This window comes from Apodemus sylvaticus, chromosome 2 (genome assembly GCF_947179515.1).
Source record: "Apodemus sylvaticus chromosome 2, mApoSyl1.1, whole genome shotgun sequence".
NCBI lineage: Eukaryota > Metazoa > Chordata > Mammalia > Rodentia > Muridae > Apodemus > Apodemus sylvaticus.
In genome coordinates this window covers 68,507,648-68,515,910 of record NC_067473.1, presented here as the reverse complement: position 1 = coordinate 68,515,910, position 8,263 = coordinate 68,507,648, and the positions used below count along the sequence as shown (strand labels likewise).

Here is an 8,263-nt window from a genome sequence, read left to right as displayed (position 1 = left end):
GGCTTAGTTCAGCAAAATCTGAGTTCATTATCACTAAAGATATATAACAAGAAAATAGGCAGCTGCCAGTCGAAAGAACCATAAGCACATGATAAACAGGTCTTACCAAGTCATAGCTTCTATGACTTTGAGAAATTTAAACAGAAAGAGTCAAAGTAGTGTTCTGGATCTGTTTGCTATCTCAGATCTTTGTTTCTGTGGCACAAATGCAGGCTCATTCGCTGCTTAGTAAGACTTCAGTGTGCATAGGTTAAATACAGACTAAATAGATAATGTAATTAGTTCAAGAGAACACATTTACCTACAAAGGAATAATATTCCAAAATTGTGCCTTGACATTGGAGCATACTATTACTTTTATTCAATGTCCTGATTGTCTTAATGTTTACAGAGTGTAGCAACAGTGGATCTTCAAATAGGACTTCAAACTGCAACAGGGAAAGATGTCACACACACTGAAACAGTATTTAATCCACTTCCCTCCAAAATCTCTCTCTCTTGCCATCACCCGTAAGCTCCCTCTTCTCCAAATTCTCCGGCTGACATTTTATCTCTTCATCTGTCCACGTTTGCATTCAATTCTAGGAGAAGTTTAAAATGTGTCACCATTCTTCCAGACCTCTTCTGTTGCTTTTATAAATGTGTCCATCTACTGCCATGAATAAGCACTGCAAGATCATCCCTGAGTAGACAGTATTGATTCACTAAACCCCGAAGATTGCTGACCTTTTTAAAAAGAGATTCCCACTGCACAAGATATTTTACCAAGTGACAAGGACTTCTGTGCACTGACGTGAAATCAGTACCATTTAAATTGAGCGCATTTCTTAGAGAGTTGGTTGGCTACATGGCAGTCAGAGCCTGTATCACGTGAAATGATGGACATTCTGGATAATTTCAGTTGTATTTTTTCTGGAAGAAAAAGAAAATAAATAGTGTAAAAAATAGATTGCCATGTCCTAAATTGAATCTAAAATCAAGAAAGGAATTAATTTAATCCCATATTGATTTAGTGCGACAGTAAGGTCAAAAAGTACTCTTTGTATGACATAGAAATATGATTAAAATCAAAAAGTAATTAGGCAATGAGTGAGCCAAACCACTATGAAGAACTAAGGTTTTACAGTACATCTGACTTAGAGACAAAGATCTGAGCTCTAACCCTGCCTCTGAAATGTACTTCCTGTCTTGTGTCAATTTATTATTTTCAAAATAAAATGAGTGAATTTTGAACTAAATGATGTCCTCAGTCATGTTTAAATTTAATATTCTCTTTCTATTCAGAATAATACATAAGTAAATAATAATTGTGCTAATACACTAATTGAAGCAAAAGTTTTATGTTCACATAAGAAATATTTATCAAGCAGGTGTAGGTAGAAAGTATAAATGTAAGAAAGTTTTAAATGTATATGTAAAATGAAAAGTTGATCATAGGAAATGAGTTTATAACATCTGTCTGAGCTCCCAGTAGAGGTGTCTCAAGGACCTGTGCAAGAGAACTAAAGAGTTTAAGAGGAAGGATGAAGGAGCACATAAACTGCGGGTTTAGGAATGGTCCATTTTCACTACCCTTTGAGTAGTGCTTTCATTTGCACTCCAAGCCCTTGAAAATCTGAATGACAAAAATCACTGCAAGCTGCATTGTGGTTAAACAACTCATGGCCCCATGGTCTGCTCTTCAAGCTACGGAGACTGATAGCTGGGAATATTTCTATTGAATTTCACTTCCCGGAAATATATTGCCTTTCTTTTAATTTGTCATTTTTTTCCTCATCACTGTTTCGTTGTCTTTCATTTTGAAACATTTTGCAGTTATTAAAATGATTTCTCAAGTACGTATTTCATAAAAGAGTGACTATTTTAGCAAACTAAGGAGACTAACTGTGGAGGCATATCAATCATGTGCCACTGGTATGTTCTTATAGGGACATTTCTGTGAAGTACAAATGGTCAAGACATTAACATGACATTATAATACAAAGGAAAACCTTAGCTCTGCTGGTGTGGACCTTCTCTTGGCTTTGTAGTTGCAAGATGTAAAAATACCCTGAGATTGGTGAGGTATTCTTCTCCTCTGATTTTGACACAGATTTTGACACAAAGGAGTCACATGAGCATTCATTGAATTGCACTAGGCTCTCCTTTTAACCCATTTATAAAGTTCATGTTTGTGTGTGTGTGTGTGTGTGTGTGTGTACAAAACTATTTTCATCCTTAGTACTATAACAACCAGATTTTCAGTCCAAGTTTAATTCAAACCAATTCATCAATAGCTACAGTATGATTTCATTCCCCATCAAAATTCCTCATTTTTCTTCTCTTCTTTCCCCTCTTCTATTCTCCTTTCTTTCCTCTCCTTGCCTCTCCTCTCTTCTCTTTTTCTGTGTTGTTCTCACTTAGCATAGAGTTAAATATTCTCAATTAAATACTCTCAGTATAGTTTAAAAGATGTGCAACAATAAAGACTTCATTGCTGGATGCCTAATACACATGTCAACGACCTAATATATGTGAGTATATTTCAACTTTTAAGAATATGAAGCAGATATGTCAGTAACAAAGTGTTTAAGGTGTTAAATGGGAAAGACAATATAAGTGAACTAATTCCATCTGTTTAATAATATGCAACATATAAAAGAAAGTAAAAATTCAATGTAAAGAATGCCAGTAGAAAGCCTATTAAATAGCCATAATTGGAATTCTGTGCAGAAGCACAATTAAAGCTACTTATCATCACCTTGAACATTGTACATTATGCATTTCTTTTTCTTTGTTCTTATTTATTCATTCATCTATCATCTCTTTTGAGATATTCTCAACCTATGTAACTCAGACTTCCCTCAAGCTTCCAACTGTTCTTCCTCTGCCTCTGTGACAGATGTGCACTATCATAACCAGATAAAATGATATCTTTCTATTTCACGAACATATAAATGGATATAGGTAATATGGAACTGGATAGCAGACTGATGTTTTGACTGTGGGATGTTTTCATTTTCTCTAGTTGGGCTATTTCACACCAGTCATAAATTTTAGAAGAAGTGGAATAAAAATGGTAGGATGGGAATCACAGATAACTTAAAATGAACCACAAATTTTTACTAGGAATCTTTTCATTGTAGGGAAGATAATAGATTCTGAAGCCAGGGTTGAAAGAAAGAAAATAATTTTCATATAATTAAGAAGCAAGTAAAATTGAAGCAAGTAAGATTATGTAAATTCCATTCTACAGAAAGAATCGGTGTTAATCCCTGAATACAGGGTATAGACAATGTGCCCCAAGAGAAAAGGAAAGGAACAGAAAATAGCATTCAGAGGACAAAGAAATCAGGATTTTTTGCTTTGCCCAAGGAAGGCTAAAAAATTTAAGTGAACAAGTACAAGATAACATCTCATTTCTTTATATAGGAGAAAACTATGCCATACTCTTGTGGCATATATATATATATATATATATATATATATATATATATATATGTGTGTGTGTGTGTGTGTGTGTGTGTGTGTGTGTGTGTGTGTGTGTGTGTGCAAGGAAGTGCTGATCTTCAAGAGTTTTGTTTTAAAATTTAGAAATGACCAGAAATGAATACAAACTTCACATTGGAAGTCAAGTAATGGTGGGTAATGTGAACTTTGATTGGTACAAATCTCTACATGTTGGGGTGTATAGAAATGGGTGTAGCTGACAGGACAGGAACTGAGCATACATACTAGATATAGTTCGACAGAAATTGTTTGAACTCTTAAACTACCACAGTCTCTGAGATGAGGTGGTAGATTTGTATCTAATTCAATGTCATTAGGCTATCAGTAAGTTCAAAAATTAAGTTTAGTAAAAGTAAAGAAAAATGATAAGTGGAAGAATGATTAGTCCTGGTCAGAGACTTGAATAGCAAAGCTTATTATTTCTAAGATTGCACATGATAGAAATCTCTTGGGCATAACTGAAGAAATATATAAAAGAAGATGCCATAGTGCTCAGTCTATTGCATTTCACACAAGATAGCCTGAAAATGGGCAGGATCACAGGTTGTCCAGCTTATCAATGAAGGTTATACATAAGATTTTGAGATACTGGGAGTCATGCAATCTCTGCTGTAGCTCTGCAAAATAAAAATATAAAAAATGGTTACAGGCAGTTCTGTAGACCATAGCAGAGTTATATTACAGTAGAATTTCATTAGCAGAAAAATATGGGTATTAAAGGCTAGAAGTAGAGAATTTTTGTACTCATTTTATGTGCAAGGCTTCAAGTTAAATTTCAAGTACTAAACACACAGACACACACACATGCTCACTTACACACAAAAATATGCATACATGAAACACAGACCCTCTGACACATTCATATGCACATACTCATGCTCATTTAAAAACACATATAACACTCACACAAAAATACACATGCATACATACATATATACAGACACTCTCATACACAAGCATGCACATATGAACTTGCAATAGGCATGACACCATGCTCCAGTAGAAGACCTCATATCTAAAAATAACTGGACATCATTACTTGGCTCTGAAATCAGACGGAGGATAATAAGTTGTGTAGAAGAGAATTTGGGAATATCTGGGAAGAGTTAGAGGAGGAAGACTGAATATGATCATATAATTTTTCAGTGGATAGTTTTCTATGAGTACTGATTGAGAACAGTACATTTCAGAGCTTGAAAATTAGAGAATATGGGTGGAAAGAAACATCCTTAGAGTTTTCCTCATTTCTACATACATAAAAACACACTATCAGAATGATTGGGGGATTGTTTTGTTTCTGGATAATTTTGCTTTAACAATAGGATTTTCAGGTAGGAAATTAACTGAAAATTTTGTTCCCATAAAATCAGGACAGTCCATATTCTGATTTGATATGAAGGGATATGATGATTCAGGTTATGAATATCTATTAGCAAGTGGAAGGTTCAGAGTAATCACATTACATCAACTTTAGATCTTTGTTTTTCTTTCTGTCTTTAGAATTCTGTTTCAAAATCTATGCCTGTCCAAAGATAAATACTGTTCAATGTTTAAATTTTAACTAAAATCAATTAATTCTTGCCTGTGTCCTAATTCATGATAAAGTCTCTTGCTTCTGTCTATATCCAGAGCTTATAATTTTGTGTATTATTTAAGACTGCTTTGTCATGCTCATAATACTTGAAAAATTAAATGTAAAAATATAACATGGGTTGGGGTCTAGGGAATGGTTCAAGTGGTTAAGAACTTGCTGTGCAACATTGAGGATCTTAGCTGAGATCCATAGAACCTATGTAACCTGCACTTAACATGGAGTAAATGCTTGTAATCCCAGTGCCTTTACAGCAAAATGGAAGAATACAAGAAAAGTCTCAAAAGCTCACCAGAAAAGCTAAATATAAGTATCCTTAAAGAACTAGGGATTCTTTTGCTTGTTTCCTCTATTGTTCCTTCTGACGTTCTTCTTATTTCCACTTGATGTTGTGTATGAAATACTTTGTCATTTTTTCCATCTACAGCCTGTAACCTGACTGCCACATGATGCTAGCATTTGCATTTTTGGACTAGCTGCACACAGAGATTCACTGGCATTCTAGTGCCCAATGCATCATGGGAAAGCATAATTAAAGTGATCATAATGACACACATCCCAGAGCCAAACAATAGTAGCCAAGAGAGCAGACTCAAAGCAAGAGGAGAAGGAAGCTCCCAACAAAGTGGGCAACATCCAAGAATGGTTTACCATAATCTGTAATATATTCAAATATGTTGGAGGGTCCTTGACAACACATATGTTTCAGTGTTTTTTGTTTTGTTTTTTTTTTACCATAAGATAACAGTTTATACTGCTTGCTAACTGTCCAGGTTTATAGTTTTTAAAAGAAATCTTTCATTAATCCCTTTGAATGCAACATTTATAGAATGCCAATGTATTATCATTCTATTTTTTAACTTTTTATTCATTCTTTCCAAATTTCACATCATGAACCCTAATCTCATTCATCTCCCCAACCCCTTATTCCTTCCCTTGCAACCTCATCACCAACAAAGAAAAAAATCTTGCTGTGGAATCCACAGTGTGTCAGTATATCTCACAGTATACCCTTTATCTACATGTCTTTGCTTGCAAATGTTCATTGAAATGACTTGTTGGTCTGGCATGAGGCCTGTGCTCTATGCTACTCCATCAGTACTCGCACCCCACTGGGACTCCTCTCAGATATCCAGTTGTCGCCCTGTGTCATGGAGAGCCTGTAGTTTTGCATCTGGGGGAACTGCTCTTTCATGCACTCCAATAGTTCATTGATGGGGTAGATGTTGGAGTGAGCCAATTCAAAGCCTGGCTGGATAAAGGCCTGAGAGGTACCTGAGCTAATAGACCACCTACTCTCTGGTTCTCACACCGTTCGTACAGGCTCACCAGCAACCCTCTGCAATCCAGAGCAGCTCAATCCTCCTGCCCAGGTGAGATGCAGGGTCTACTCTCCTACTCTTCTGAGCTCTGCAATAGGTGAGAGACAGGACTGAGTCTCCCACTCTCATGACCCTGGGACCAGCTCTCCTGCCTGCCATGATGGTGAGGAATAAGGGAGGGGAGGAGAACATCTCTCACTCAGACAAGGTGCAGGACCAGCTCTCCTGTGCTTACCTGTAAGCCTTGGTCCAGCTTACCTGTAACCCCAACACTAGGCCAGGGCTTCTCGCCTGAGTGCTACAATAGGTGAGAGGCAGAGCCAGCTCTCCCATGCTGATGACCTCAGGGCCAGCTCTCCTGCTTGCTATAGGTAGCAAGAGGCTAGAGAAGAGGACCATCTGGCCCCTGCCTATGACACTGCAGTGCAAACAAGTAGCAGGACCAGCTATCCTACACTCATACCCCCAAGCCAGCTTGCCCAAGACCCTGCTACCTTGGGCAGCTCTACCTGCTGAGGTGAAGTAAAGGGTCCACTCTCCCTAACTCTGCTGCTGGTGAGAGGCAGGGCCAGCTCTCTTGTTCTCATAACCACAGTGCTAGGTCTCCCACCTGCCACAGATTGTAAGGAGTGAGGGGAGAGGAAGGTATTTCTCCTACGTTTGTGCCATCTTACAGAAGACAAGTGGCAGCAACAGCTCTCCCACACTCATATCCTTAGGGAGGGCTCACCCAAAACTCCCACAATGCACTAGGCCACTCTCCTGAGTACTGTAGCTGGCTAGGGACAATGCCATCTTTCCAACTCTCACACGTCAAGGACCAGTTCTCCTGGAATGTCCAAGTGAGGAGTGGAGCCAGTTCTGCACAGCCCTCAGACATCAACATATCCCTAGGCAGTAGCTTAGACCAGTGATGCCCGCCAGGACTTTGTTAGCAACAGACTCCTACTACTGCAGGGCTATGGACCCATACACAGCCTCTGGTGGCGACACAAGCTAGGGCACTTCTAGGGTCTCAGGTTGCTATCACTGGCTATTCACATCAGGCTGTTCTTCACTACCCGGTCTCCAGTTCTGCCCCTCTTCTTTGTGCCTACATCCTTCTGCTTCTAATTTCTTTTCCATTTATCCACCACTTACTTCCTTTAGTGGCTGCTGGGGTCTCTAAATATCTGCAGTCATATCAGCAGAAGTCTCAGGAGTGCTATGCTCCTCTCAGGCATTAGGGCACTGGCAGGGCTCATATAGAGCCTGCCACTCCCACCTCCTGCTAGGTCTCTGAGCTGCTGGACTGGTTATTTTCTCAGGTTAGCATTTTGTCTAGCATTCTTGGTTCTGGACAGGTAGTCTTCATAGGCTCACTTTTTTTTCAAGGAATGTCAGGCTACTATCATTCAGATGCTTACAGATCAGAACACTGATCATAGACATAACCTCTCTCTTCTCTGTCAACTATTAATGAAAGGGTGGCACAGCAGTTACACCTGCAGTGCTTCTAGGAGCAGCTCTATTTTTCGTTTTCTTTATTAAATTTAGGAACTCTATGGTGAGTATTTGGTCTGGCAAGATGCCTCAGGAGACAAAAGTACTTGTGACCAAACTTGATAATCCAAGTTTTAGAAGGAGAGAATTGATTCCTACAAGTTATCCTCTGACCTCCATACACTTGTTGTGGCACACATGTGACCACACACATACATAAACATACAAATAAATAAATGTAATAATAGTTTGAAAGATTATTTTAAAAAAGATATGACCCATAACATTATAGTGACAGTTCGAAGACGGAGGGGCAAGATACTATATCTGGGTGTCTTGGTATTAAGCTCATTTTGCAATGTTACTTTGAAAATGACTT

General features: G+C 38.2%; 1 non-coding gene across 1 annotated transcript; it reads right to left on the bottom strand.

Moving 5' to 3' along the window:
* Window positions 1-7,777: 7,777 nt before the first annotated feature.
* On the bottom strand, window positions 7,778-7,908 carry LOC127679560 (small nucleolar RNA SNORA17). The gene has a single exon (XR_007976855.1). It is a non-coding gene; the product is annotated as a small nucleolar RNA SNORA17 (small nucleolar RNA).
* Between the last annotated feature and the right edge of the window lie 355 nt (window positions 7,909-8,263).